Source organism: Grammomys surdaster, unplaced genomic scaffold (genome assembly GCF_004785775.1).
Source record: "Grammomys surdaster isolate TR1022 unplaced genomic scaffold, NIH_TR_1.0 63, whole genome shotgun sequence".
Taxonomy (NCBI): Eukaryota; Metazoa; Chordata; class Mammalia; order Rodentia; family Muridae; genus Grammomys; species Grammomys surdaster.
Window position 1 is genome coordinate 27,666,751 of NW_021604565.1, and position 14,081 is coordinate 27,680,831.

The following is a 14,081-nucleotide window of genomic DNA, read 5'->3' on the forward strand; positions in this document are numbered from 1 at the left end:
CCACACCTGACCATGCCTGAAAATGAGCTCTCTATAAGGGTCTTCTGGGGTCTGTTAAGGCTTCCCAGGGCTCCAGCGTGGCTCAGCCGCTCAGCAGTGTTTGTCTAACATACCTAAGGCCATGGTTTTATCCCCAAGTATTGAGAAAAAAGTGGGGGGAGGGTAAAAATTTAAAAATGAATCATGAGGTAGTTATGATGCATAGTCCTAAATGTGTGAACTGGGCCTTCCAGAGGCTGGATGACAAGTCTGAGGTCACCCAGATTACATACTATCCCAGCTCAGGAAGCCCCAAGGTCCTAGCTTCGTTTCCTTGAGTCCTCCAGTTCCCGCATGCCTGATTAATTTACAGGATTCAGTTTCCTTGGAAGGTCACTTTCAAAGCCAGGATAGGTTCCAGAGATGGATGGGTGATGCCCTCACACCCACCAATCCATGGAATCTTTGGGACAAGCCCTGAACAATAACTATGCAGTGGGGCAGGCCCTTGCACAGGACCATCTCTGCTTCCTGGTCTGCCCTACCCAGCCCAGCCCTGGTACCTCAAACACTCTGAGCTTAGGCATGGTGAGGCAGGAGGACACAATCTGAGCAGGTGTGCGCATTTCTGGGGTAATAAGAGGACCCTGGAGGCACAAACTCTTCAGGACAGGCATTTGCTCCAGGAAGACTAGGCCCTGGGCTGAGAGGCCCCCGACAGTCAGCAGCCCAGCACCTCCAGCCTTTGAAGGTAGCTGAGCTCCTGCAGGCTGGCATCTAGCCAGGTCTCAGTGACCCAGTAGGTGCCGTCCAGCATCTGCGAGCGCAGAGCTCAGAATCAGGTAAAGCCCTGCAGGTGCTCATCGGAGAAGGCTGGCAGGATGCACTCCAGCAGTGGCAGCACCGTGGCCTTCTGCTCTTTCTGCAACCAGATCATCGGAGATCTCGCAGCTGTGCAGCTCCAGGGTCCTCAGTGAGCTAGGCAGGCTGGTGATAGGCACCATGCTCAGGTCAGCCACGTGCAGGCACAGGCGCTTCAGGTTGGGACATTTCTGGCTCAGGGCCCGCATCAAGGCGGGGGAACAGCTGTGGGGCCAGAGAGCCAGAGAATGAATAGCCGCTCATGCGCAATGAGTGGAGCCGGGGTGCCACGGGGTGCCACATGACTTTCGGCCACATCGTGTAGAACATCAAGTCTACGTGTCGCCATAGCCACCGGTCATCCACTAGCCTCTTCCAGTGGTGACAGACCCTTCCTACGAAAAGTGCCTGAGGTCCTGGGACTGGTGCGGTCTGACCAAGTCTTGAAGGCCAAGACTAGAGACTGAAGAGGCCTGACCCGCTTGGCTAATGGTTGGAATTGGGAATTCCTTTATTACTTTTGATTCTGGGGTTGATCTAAGGGCTTCATGTACGATGCATGATAAGTACTTTGCCTTCTGAGCTCCACTCCTAGCCCCAAGCCAACTCATATTCTAACATGAGTTTACAAAAGGGTCATTCATTGTCTTTCTTCCATCTATTTATAAATAGTGCCATTCCCATGATTTAATTATTTTAATCATTTGAATCTTTCTATTGATGAAAAATTAATAAATTGCCTATTTTCAAAATTAATTTCTAAAGTTATCTAATTGTTTATACTAGCAGGATTGAGCGTGATAATTTGATTTTTGCACATGATATGTAATGATAAAATAGGGATACTAATGTGTACATTTGCTAAAATATCTTTGAAATCTATTTTTTGAGAATATAATAAATGTTCATATTTATGGGCTATGGTGCAATATTTCAATAGATGAATTCAAAGTGCAGTTGTCACATTAGGACAATCAATCTTTCCATTTCTGTTTCAACTTTATGTTTGATACCTAGACCATAGCCATTGTCCTGAGAATTCCACACACCCAGTTTGGTAATCCACTCACCCTTCGGTCGTGGGCAGTGAGTGCTTCTTGTATCCAGAGTTCTTTTATTTTTAATACAGACTTGCAGTACGATCAGAAATTCAGTTTCAGAGCTGAACTTTCAAGATTAGAACATCAGAGCACAGCTGGAGAAAAGAAAGACAATTGTAGAGTCAACCATTAAGATACATTTTTTAGTTGCTTTGAAAAAAGAAGGAAAGCTGTTGCATTCTCCAGCCCATAATCCCAACAACCTCACAGCGTCCAGGTGCCCAGGACTGGATCGATAGTTTTATATTTCTTTGGTTTACCGTGAAGGCTAATGAAGACATGTCTCTGACTAAAGAAAAACAGCTGATGTAATGGAAAGACAATTATAAACAAGTAAATTATTGGAATTGAACAGAAAACCAATTTTAAGACACAGTTTCTCCTCTGCACAAAGTTTTCTTGTTTGCTAAGAATCATCTAACCCTGCGAACAAATTTAAAATAATCAAGTCCAGTGTCAGGGTATTTGACATCGAAGAAAAATTCATTCTTTAACCAAACACTTGGAAACCAATTACCAGACCAGACAAAAGGATGACTCCCCCCACCCCCTATGCTGTGTAGAGGCAAGATTTTAAAGTATGATAGTTGCTCATGTTTTGTGGTATTTGCTTTTAAACCAAAGGACAAACACCTCATCGGTAAATTTAATAACAACGTAGCACTTAATAAGGCCAAATCTTAGACATTTTCAGAGCACAGAAAATTCTCTTACCACAGCACTAAGATTAGCTCAGGAACAGAAAGTGAAAATATGATCCACAACTCTTCCGTGGTTTGTCCAAGAAAACATGGCTATCCACCAGTTAGTTAATAGTTTTCTATATGTTTAGATGTTTGGAAAATTGGAGCCATGTATTGCTATTATAGTGGTATGCCTTGCTTTAACAAAAAGAAAACAAAGTCTCTTTCAACAGATAAAGATGCTTTACGTGAGAAGAACATTTGGTGCATTTTGTTCCTCTAAATTTATTGCAAACCAGGCACATTTCCCACCCTTTAGTTATGGCCCCCTCTTCTCTCTCTGGGTGTAGGGGTACATGTATGCATTTGTGTGGGTGTGTGTTTGTGTCCATGTGGGTGTACATGTATGTAGATATCAGAGGTCAACACTGGGCATACTCTTTGGTTTTTGAGACAGGGTCTTTTACTAAATCTGGAGCTTATAAATTCGCACCACATAGGTGCTCAGTGAGCTCCAAGCATCTTTTGTTATCTACTCCAGTCCCCTTGGCACTGGTGTCACAGGTGGGAGCCAACTTGCCAAGCATTGACATGGTGCACGGATCTGACTGAGGGTCTCCTTATTGCGCAGCCAGCGCCTTGCTCCTGTGCCCTGGAATATTTATTTTTAGCTGAAAAAGGATTCATGCTCATGCATACATGAACCTCAGAAATGTCCCAGATGAAGGAAGTCAGACAAGAGGAATCACCTGCTGGGTGACTTCATTGGTTGCCCATGATAAGTAACATCAGAGAGACAGAAAGCAGAGCGTGGATGCTGGAAAATAAGAAGTGTGGATAGCGAGAGAACTAGTGCTCAGTCAGTCTGGGCTTGCCTTTGGGGATGATGAAGGGCTTTGGAATTAGACCGCAAAGGTGTAATTTCTGACAGTACTACCAGGCTTTTGGGGGGAGGAGAACAGGGGTGGGTTCTTCTGAATATTTAGTGGACTGTGAATGAATTAAAGCCTGCCATTGAGTTGTTTGCCTTAAAATGGTTAATTTTGTTATATAATTTTTGCCTAAATTAAAAGAAACTAGCTGGTGGGTCTGGATTAAAAAAGAAGTCAGAGTGACAGAGAATGTGAACAGAACTCGGCTAGCTAGCGCTGGCCTTGAGGAGGAAGGGAGGTCCAGTGAGGAGACAGGAAAGGCGAACAGCGCTGAAAAAGGCGAGAAGGCATTCAGCCCCTGGAAGCGATAGATAGGAGCACAGCCCTACCATCACCGTGGGGTTTGCCTTGTGAGAACCCGTGGGATTCTGCCTTGTAGAAGTCCACGATACAACATTTGTAACTTTCAAAGATACAGGCAACAACACAGCGCATATTGGCCCATTGTTGCAAAGAACTTCAGAGCTGGTCTAGTACTGCCGTGATTAAGATGGGGCCAAGGCCAATGATGCCACTGCCAGCGTCACATGCGATTTGTTCTTCATGCTCTTGAAACACTGTTTCTGTCTGGAAACAAAGGATGATTGACACAGATGTCCTCATTTTATGGAGAGGGAAAACAAACTCAGGGGGATAAAATAACTACCAAAGTCCCGTATTCAGGACTGTAGATTTTATTTGTTAAGGTCTGCAAAGGTATGAAAGCCATACATGTATGTGAACAATAATAAAAATATACATCACAGAGGGTAGGAGGACTTGAGGCAGAAACACCAGTCACTGGCATGTTCTACGTTTCCCTTTAACCTGTTTTGGGTATAACTTAAATTTTGCTAAATACTGTTCATGTGAGTTGAGATTTTAAACATTACTAATCTAGTATTAAGAAGGTACTTGTTATTTTCTGTACCCCCAATGGGAAATTCATCTCACACATCCAGAAGGTCCTGGCGCTAGGATCTGAACTCACACATCTAGTTGCAGACTGTGTTTGTGACTACTTCACAATGATGCTCATGGATTTCAGGTGAGTTTTCACAGAGAGAAACTAAGGCTCGCTTGGTTACATAGCACTGTGGAGTTTGTAGCAAAGCTGCCATATGTGTCTATGTGGGCACCAAGACCCTGTTGCCTTCTGACAAATTTCTCTCAGACTGACACTGTCCATCACAGGACTAGAGCTCTATGACTACGCTAGTCCTGCCTGTCCCCAGAGAAAGAAAAACAGGGAGACGAAGGGAGGAAATGAGAGAGAGGATAGATCAAGAATAACAACACTTTTTAACATTTTCATTAAAACTTTTTATGTCAAAAACCAAGCTTTATTGGCATATATTTTTATAACATTTTCTTGGTGTCATAAAAATTAAAGTATCTTTTGTACTCCCACTTGTTAAAAAAATATAATAATGCTTTGAAGGACAGAAATCTGTTTCTCTGCCTTTTAACCAATGTGATCTAGCTTCCCTGGAAGGCTGCTGCCGAGCAGGGTTTAGGCATTCCCAGCAGCTCAGAGGAGAGCTGAAACCAAGGGCCGAGCATTCTCATCTCACCATAACATCGTTGCTATGACTGAAGACCGTTGACTTGAGCTGAAGATTCCCTTGCTGTTAGATTTCCTTGGTCTATCCTAGGTATTTTCAGAGTAACTGCATAGCCTTAGGCACTCTGTAGTGAGGCTAAAATAGGCTGGAGGGAGACTGCAGCGGAGCAGGGCAAGCGAGCAGTGGGAGGTAAGAATGAACAGGTGAGTAGGCCACTCCGTCCAATATTCAACACTTCCTGAGCCGGTGAAGCCAGCCTGGACTCCTTAGGGATTCCATGAACAGTGGATTTCTTGGATGGAAAGTGTTGTTTGGAGAAAAAGTTCCCACCATAGTTTGGATAGGAAAGAATGTAGAACTGTAAGTTTAGGGCCCAAGAAAGGAATGAGATGAGAACATCACTCAAAATAATGAGAAAACAAGGCACATGTATGAAAGTATCTAAATGTGATTGCTTCACCATAGGGAGATTCTGGACACTGACCACCCAGCAAGCTAGTGAGGGGGAAAACACCGCTTAGGTAACTTAGACGAAATTGCTTTGGAGAGAGTGTAAAAGAAAGAGAAATCCGGAAAAGATAAAGATCAAGTGGATTAAATAGAACAGACCCAACGTTCCTTCCGAGGAAATTGCTCCTTAATAACGGGAGTTCACTGCGGAGTGGAAGAGGTGAAGTTGGAGACCTCCAGAGGAAATCCCAGCTGAGCATTGGCTAGGGTGACACAGCGGAAGAGCTAGACTGCCACCCAGAGGCAGAGTCCTGGGAAGCAGAGGCCAGAGTGTTTCTGGAGCTTCTGAGCCCAATATGGCACCTTTCAGCTACCCAAAGACCCAGAGTCTTTTCTCCAAACGTTAATTTCATAAAACTTACTTTCAAAACTAACACAGATTCATAGTAAAAAGAATGCAAATGATCCAGGAAAGTTTGCATAAGGCTTTATTTTAGCATTTAAAGTTTCTTTCCCCAGAACCAATGGATTCCGGCTGTGTGCGTGCGTGCGTGCGTGCGTGCGTGGGTGTGTGTGATCTTTGAATCCATCAATGATGCACATTCCTTTAAGACTTGATTTTATATCACTGTAGCAGTGGGTCTTGGAAGTGATTTCCTTCTTTACATTATTTACTGATGAATTTGTGGGGGCTGGAGGCCTGTGGGAGGGAGTCCTTGTGCCGTGAGAAAAGCTTGTAACCTGTGAGGGTCAGAACACAGGTTTTAGCAGTTGTTTCTTTCCTTCCACTATGTAGGGTCTGGGGATGGGACTAAGGTCTTCAGGATTTGTGGCAAGTACCTTTACCCAGTAAGCCATCTTGCTAGCCTGTCCTCCTTCTCCTCCTTTTTTTGTTTAATAAATTGCATAACCTAGTTGCTTAAAATTTCTGTAACATACCCCAAGGCACATTTGCTTTCAGGATTTTGCCACAAACAAAATGAGGACACTTCAGTGGGTTGTTGATGGGGTGATATGTCAAGGCAGTCCTGAACGGGGTCTCACACACTGAGTAGGAATGATTGGAAAAAATATGGCCTCTGACCCAGACCTCAAAGAATTCATGAAGATTTATATATTCTTTTTTATTATTGAGACAATTATGCACAAGCTCCATAAGTAGAATAGGACCTGTTTTCTATATTACATTCAGTTTTAGATCTCATCCTTTTTAACTCCTCTTATGAGAGAAGACATGTTTTCTTGACAGCAGCATGGTATTTAAGTTAGGAAGGGGTGGGTTATACGCTATGCACTTTCATTTCTTATATGGTAGACAAAAGTGTCCTAGTGCGCAAGTACTTCTTTTACATTTTTCTACTCTCTGTTTTCGCATGTTCCATAAAGTACAAATATAACCCTCCCTCTGTATCCCCAGGAACCCTTCAAATACATGTAGACATGTTAAAGTATGACTTATGTCATAGGCAATTTGCAATGCAACAGCCTTTACTTGTTTGCTTCTATGGGGACAGGAGAAGACACCGGTGACCCATTCAGAATATTGTCTACCCTCTGCTTAGCTGACCAAAGCATTTCCTTTGGCTCTTCTGTACTTCTTTTCTTTCTTTCTTTCTTTCTTTCTTTCTTTCTTTCTTTCTTTCTTTCTTTTTTCTTTCTCTCTCTCTCTCTCTCTCTCTCTCTCTCTCGACTACTATTCACGCGGTAGGTGTTTAGTTAAGTAAGCCTTTTAAAATGCTATGTGAGTTGTAGGGCAGACTCTGGGGCCGTTTTTAATGGATTTTGAATCTTTCTAACCTCTAGACTTTTGGATAAATTACATGAGTAATGGTGCTGACATGCATACAGTAACATCTGAAATGAAGGTACACTGCACTCCGCCACCTCAGGTAGCTCATCCGTATGAATGTGGTCCTGGATGTTATCACCACAACACACCATAGTTCGTTCCTAACTGATCAAGGCGGCACTCGGAGCCTGTGTGTTTAGAGGTCACCTCCCTGAAAGCTTGTGACTAATTCAGCACACAGTCGATCTTGGCTATCGTCTCATACAAGAGAAGGGGGCAATTTGTGACCTAACAAGAGCGTTCACACCAGCTGGTCACAGTTTAGTGAGTTTAATTACTGGAATTTCTATATGATGTCACCCAAATGACATCCAGGTTGGAACCGAACATGAGATTCCTTTTGGGTGAGTAGGAACACAACAGGTTATGCCAAGCTCTGCTCTGTCCTTGTGCTAGTGCACATGGTTGCAGTGACATTTCTGAGACACATTTGTCCTTAGCTAAGACGAGCTTTTTAATGAACTTGCAAGATAAAGTTGGCATAAGCCACTTCGAACACAGAAGTAAAATACTCACTTGGCACAGAATGAAAAACACTTTAGCCAAAACAGATCAAAGAATCCCTCCCCCCTTCCTAGGTTAACGTGTGTCTGTTTTACCCCTTATGAAACACTGAGTTTGGCATGGAAAGAGGAATGTTACAGACATTAGGTTAATTTTAATAGCGTCAAGTGTAAGCAAGTGCAGACTGGATTTCAGGAAATCTCCCAAAGTGAGAATAGGCAGCTAGCTCTTTCCATGTCTGAGTGTGTATGTGAACCATAGCTAGCCCCCTCAACACCATTTAAAGCAGTGATTCTCAACCTTCCTAATGCCGTGATGCTTGAATACAGTTCCTCATGTTATGGTGACCCCCCAGCCATAAAATTATTTTATTGCTACTTCATAACTGTAGTTTTGCTACTCTTATGAATCGTAGTGTAAATACCTGATGTGCAGGATATCTGATATATGACCCCCTTGATTGGGTCTCTTGACTCCCAAAGGGGTGGTGATAGATCCACAGTTTGAGAAAAATGCCCATCTAGACGCCTGTCAGAAATGCATGCTGTTAGGTTGTATACACAGATGTGCCTACCAGAATCCACATTTAGAAAGACCCACCTCTGCCTCAAAGAGACTTATATGCATATGGAAGTAGGGACTCACTGACCCATGATGCTAAATTTCTTCTTTAAGGCTTTGTCTCACGTAGTCACCAAAGGATCCCAGTGACACAGTCTGAGGGCTAGGCTTGAGCACTTTCCAGCCACAGAGAGAGAGGAATGTAAAGATGCACGCCAGATTCCACAGTGCCAAACTGAACAGTGTGCCATTTGCTCTGACTGTTTTATTGCCCCGAAACTATGTACTTGGCTTCTTGTGAGCCTTCTAAAACACAACTGATCCATGGAAAAATAAATAATGCAAAGGCTGCTGAGGCTCTTGGCAGCAGAAGGGAGGACTGGAGGGATTGGGGGGTCCAGTTGTGTTGGGGTGAAGGAGGAAGGAATTCAGATGTGGAGAAGAGAGGGTTTCCTCAGCTCTTGTTCAGGCTCCACCACTCAGACTGGCTGCAGAAGAAATTTGTTTATGTAACAGATTCTAGAATCTTCCTTTAAGAAGCTCTGGCTGCTGAGTGGATGAGAGCTTCAGTATTTTAAGCCAAAACACGTTCTGCGTTGGTTTCTTTGTGTTTTAAGTCTCCTGTGTTTTAGTGAGAAGTGAGTTGCTTTTGCCATCTATAATAAGATCTATTTCAGTTAGTGTCTTCACCAACCCCTCCCCCTTAGTATTTTCATTTCAACCACAGACAGCTAATATATTGGCCAGTGAAGGAAAACAGATTTCCCAATGAATAGCTCTACACTATGAGAAAATGAGATTAGAGGGATGCCTAAACTAATTTCAGGTTATTACACTCTTCATCTCTAGCCTAATTCTCTGTACTTTCACTCCTGGTTTATGGACAGAAATTTAAAGCCAGTACATTTTATCATCTGTATCCTTTAGTTCCCTTTTGAGTGAAGCATTGCAATGTCCTCTTTAATTTCCATGAGAACGAATTTCACCTTTATTACATTCAAAGACAATTACGGTGTCTTCATGAAAAATGATGTCATCTGGATAGCTGCAGTAAAACAGCAACGTCCTAATGCCAATAAATGTATGAGCCGTATCAGTCAGCTTTCAGCTTTGCTGGCTTTGTTTTGAAAAGTACAGAAACCTTCGGGTTTTTCATTTGTGAGCTATGCAGAAGCGCTTTAGATCTTCCGCTGGGTAGACGGTCAGGAAGTGGAGCGTAATCAAGCAACTGTCCCTACCAGGCAAAATTTCTTGGTCAAGGCCTAAATCAGACAGGATGGCTCACCGTCCCATCATTTCCTATCTCTGTCTTTTATTCTGTGTGTGGACAGGAGTTTGCCTGCATGTGTGTGTATGTGTACACATGTGTGCGTGTGTGCATGTGTGTGTGTCAGAGAGAGAGAGAGAGAGAGAGAGAGAGAGAGAGAGAGAGAGAGAGACAGACATACTCCTCCCTATAAGATATGTAGGGATAAAGATAGAGCAGAGACAGAGGGAATGGCCAATCAATGACTGTTCCAAATTGAGACTCATCCCATGGGCAAGAACACTGACACTATTAATGATATTCTGTTACACTCGAAAACAAGAGTCTAGCATAACTGTCTCCTGAGAGGCTCCACCCAACAGCCAATGGAAACAGATGCAGAGACCCACAGCCAAACATTAGATGGAGTTCAGGGAGTCTTGTGGAAGAGTTGGGGGGAAGGATTGAGAGACTAGAAGAGGACAGGGATTCCCCAGAAAGATCAACAGAATCAACTAACCTGGACTCTTGGGGGCTTCTAGAGACTGAACCACCAACCAAAGTGAGAACAGAGGATACAGACCTTCTACACATATGTACCAAATATGCAGCTTGGTCTTCAGGGGGATTCTCCAACAACTGGAGTTGGGGCTGGGGCTATCCCTGAATCTGTTGCCTGTATGTGGATCCTGTTTCCCTAACTGGTCTACCTAGTTCGGTCTCAGTGGGAGAGGATGCATCTAGTCCTGCAGTGACTTGATGTGTCTGAGTTGGGGGTGATACCAGGAGAGACCTCCCCCTTCTCAGAGAAGAAGGGGAGGACCTGTGTGAGAGGATGACATTGGGTTGTAAAGTGAATAGATTAATTAATTAATTAATTAATTAAAAATGAGTCAGACACAGACCCCCCCCCCCAGAAACACACACACACACACACACACACACACACACACACACACACACACCTTCGTGGAAGCTGATGATAAGTAACTGTAGTCTCAGAGGCTGTCCTGGCTGGACTGGCCACTGTCATTCTTTGTTATGACTTTTTGCAGTTCTTGGGGCTGCAGTATCTGGGGAAGCACTGAGTGTCTGTTGAACTGTCATCCCACAATCCTCCTGGCACCAGTCATGGGATCTCTTAGAGTCTTTGTTGTTCCTCTGTTCTGCTGCAGGTACTTCTAAGACCTGGACTAGGATAATAATAGATTATTTTGGTATTAATTTTGGGTTACAGATGAGTCGTTTCATAGGATAACCTACTTTATATGAATCAGTTTGGAGACTGTTGTCGAATGTCTAGGATCATATTAGAGGATGGATGACATAAATCATTCATTAGGTAGCTAGCTTTTGACTGGGGAAGATAGGTTTATATAGGCAGGAACTGACTAGAATAAGGAATGCTTCCATACTATATTTCCAGCATCTCACATAGTTCGGATCATGATTTTAGCAGTCACAAGTAGGGACAGTTCAAGGCTACCAGAATTCAGAAGTGGGCCTCGGTAGGGTTTTCAGGGCCTAAGGGAGGCTGCTCAACAAAGACTTAGGCCCAGTGACCATTGAATGGACAGAGAGAACTCAAGGTGGTCATCCTAAGTTAGGCAATCATAGTTTTGGATGCAAAACTGAAGGGAGAGTGACAAACATCAGAATAGAAGGCACTCTTGGCAGGGGACAAACTCTAATTGGGCAATAAAGATGCCATGTTAAACAGTGACCAGTGTTTAGAATGCCTTCACTGCTAAGCAGGGGGTACTTGAACAGGATTCTGTAATTCATGATTCCCAAGTCCCCTTATGGAAAACTATACCAATGATGACACCATGTGACAGATTTGCACGAGCCTCTCAGAGGTTTTCATGGTTCTCTATTTTGTCAACTCTATCTTGATATGTATTAGACAGAATTCATAGTTGTAAGGCAAGCTTACAAATTTTTCGTTCTGTACTTAATCAGTTTAATAAATATGTATCAGTCAGCTTTGTACTCCTAGGCAGTAGAGTAATCTATGAAGGAGACACGGCCCTCAGGGAGGTTCTATTCTTTAGAGGCTATTGATTCATAAGTGGACAGTTGTAATGTTAGAAGCTCTGACACAGGAAGGTCTGGGGAGGACATGAGCCACCAGGATGGAGGCTGTTAGCAAAGGAAGTGACTCAAATTGGAAACTGAAGGGAGCATCACCACCACCACCTTGAAGAGATGCAGGCTAGTGCTTGAGGCAGAAGGTAATAATAGCTCACTCAAAGCACTGGATGCTGCAGCCATGGCCAAGGGCTCATGCCTGCTTTCTGGATTATTGCCAAAAACAATAGAGAGACTTAGTGCGGAAGGAAGGAAGGTCAGGACTACACTGGGCTGTGAAACTACACACCGAAGCTGTTTGTGCTTAGTAGGGATGCTATTATCTGAAAAGGAACATTGGAGAATCCATCCAGGAAAGGGACCTGGGAACCAAAAGGCAAACTTAGGACCTTTTTCGATAAACTAACCAGACTGAGAGGACGTTTAGAGCAAATGATTCATTCAATAAACAAGCCATTTGGTTTGAAAGAGAAGACCCAAACCTCCCTCAGGGACGGCAGGCTCCCCTGCAGTGTGCAGCAGCAAGGAGCCGAGCAAACATTGCTCTGGGAGCAAAAGCGGAGTGCTTTACGCAGAACAGGTTTCTCTTTGGGGTATAATTATTTGGCCCACTTAATAGAAGTCGCAAGCAGGCCAGCCCTTGAAAAATAGGGCTCGCTCCTCGTTTTAGCCGAGCTTGAACAAAGGGAAACTTAAAATCAATTAGAGGGAAAGAGGAAGCCTATTTCTGTCCTTCTGGAGACAAAAGATGAAGCACAATTGGTTAAAATTCAGAGGACTAAAAATCTCTTGGGCGGTTGGGGGAAGTACCGGAGAGCTGCCGCGGAGACATGGATTCAAACGCAGGCTCGAGCTGCCATCTAGTGTTAGGAAGGCTGCTGGCAAGCCGGGCCCAGCTGCTGTTTCAGCTCTCCAGCTCAAGGCTCTTGGGTTTCAGAAAGATGCATTAAATTCTTATTTATTAATATTGTTATGCTTATTTATTATTAAATAATTACTAAGTTCAACAGGGAGTTTAATACTTCGTGCCCCCACCCCGCCCCCCAGGAATTAATTTACCTACTGACAACATCCAGTCTTTAGTACTCAGTTGCCTCTTGTTTGAAGGAGCAAGGTTTAATCCTTTGACAATCTAACTAGGAGCCAGCTCAGCTCGGAATGAACCCCACACAGTTTGACCTTTGCAGCCATGTTGGAAGATGGCAGTCTGGATCATTAACCTCGTGGAAGGTTCTGGTGTATCTATAGGCGCAAGCCTTTCCTGAAGGGAAATTTCACGGTGAAATGCTGTATAAAGTCTGTAAAGAATAGTTTTGTCTTCTCACCAGGCTCTTGTTTTATTGAATCGAGGACTCTCATATTGGGGAGATAATTGGCAATTCAACAAATTACCTTTATTTAATTAAACAACTAATTTACTGCCAATCTGATATTGATTAGAGGCCCTGACTGCCAATTACTTCTCCCACCCCTGTCCTGTTCCTGGAAATTACAAACCCTAACCAGGCTTAGCTAATATTATTTGTAGCCTAAAGACAGGAGCTTTGATGTTCCACAGCTGCTGCCGGGTCTCTAGCTCACTGTGGAGAAGCAGGCAGCGCCTGTGAGCCTTTGGAGATGCTTAATGCGGACCGCCAACTCCCACGCCCACTCTGAAGCATGGCTCTGGAGCCCCTGACCTAGATGGCTGACTCCGAAGTGACTGCAGTGTCCTCCTGTGACACAGCCTCTGCTCTCAGCAGCAGGTCTTTTCAAACAGAGCTGTAGCGTGGGTAAACAACCCTGAGAGGAGCCATCTGCTTGTTTCACATTTGGACATGAAAGCGAATCTAATCTTTCAGACCTTTTCAGACACCTGGTGGCCTCGCACAATCTCCCCCACCTCATTTCTGTAATACTTTACTCTTTTGTAAGGAGAGAATGCAGGCATGCTTTCCCTCTACCTTTTTAAAGCTGACGGAGGGAAAATAATCCTTAGAATTAAAGCTGTCTTTTGCTGTGCTGTGACATCCCTGTGACAGGTGGTGGCATATGAAAAGCCAAGGGACTGAGCAGAGGATGGAGTGAAACACATTTCTGCAACCACAGGGTAAGATCAGGGGACATTGCTGTGTGAAACTCCTGCTCTAAATCTTCTAGGCGGGGCAGATCGACATAGGAAAAATTCAGACCTTACTCGGTGTTTCTACTGTGGATGCAGGAGTTGACTAGTGTTACAGAGAATTAAGAGATGGGGAGACCCCTCTGAGCCATTTGGTAAGCATTCTTCTATCTTCCTAAA

The 14,081-nt window shown here is 43.9% G+C and overlaps 1 pseudogene; it reads right to left on the reverse strand.

The window, feature by feature from the left end:
- Positions 1-419: 419 nt before the first annotated feature.
- LOC114621852 lies at positions 420-1,227 on the reverse strand (annotated as a pseudogene).
- Between the last annotated feature and the right edge of the window lie 12,854 nt (positions 1,228-14,081).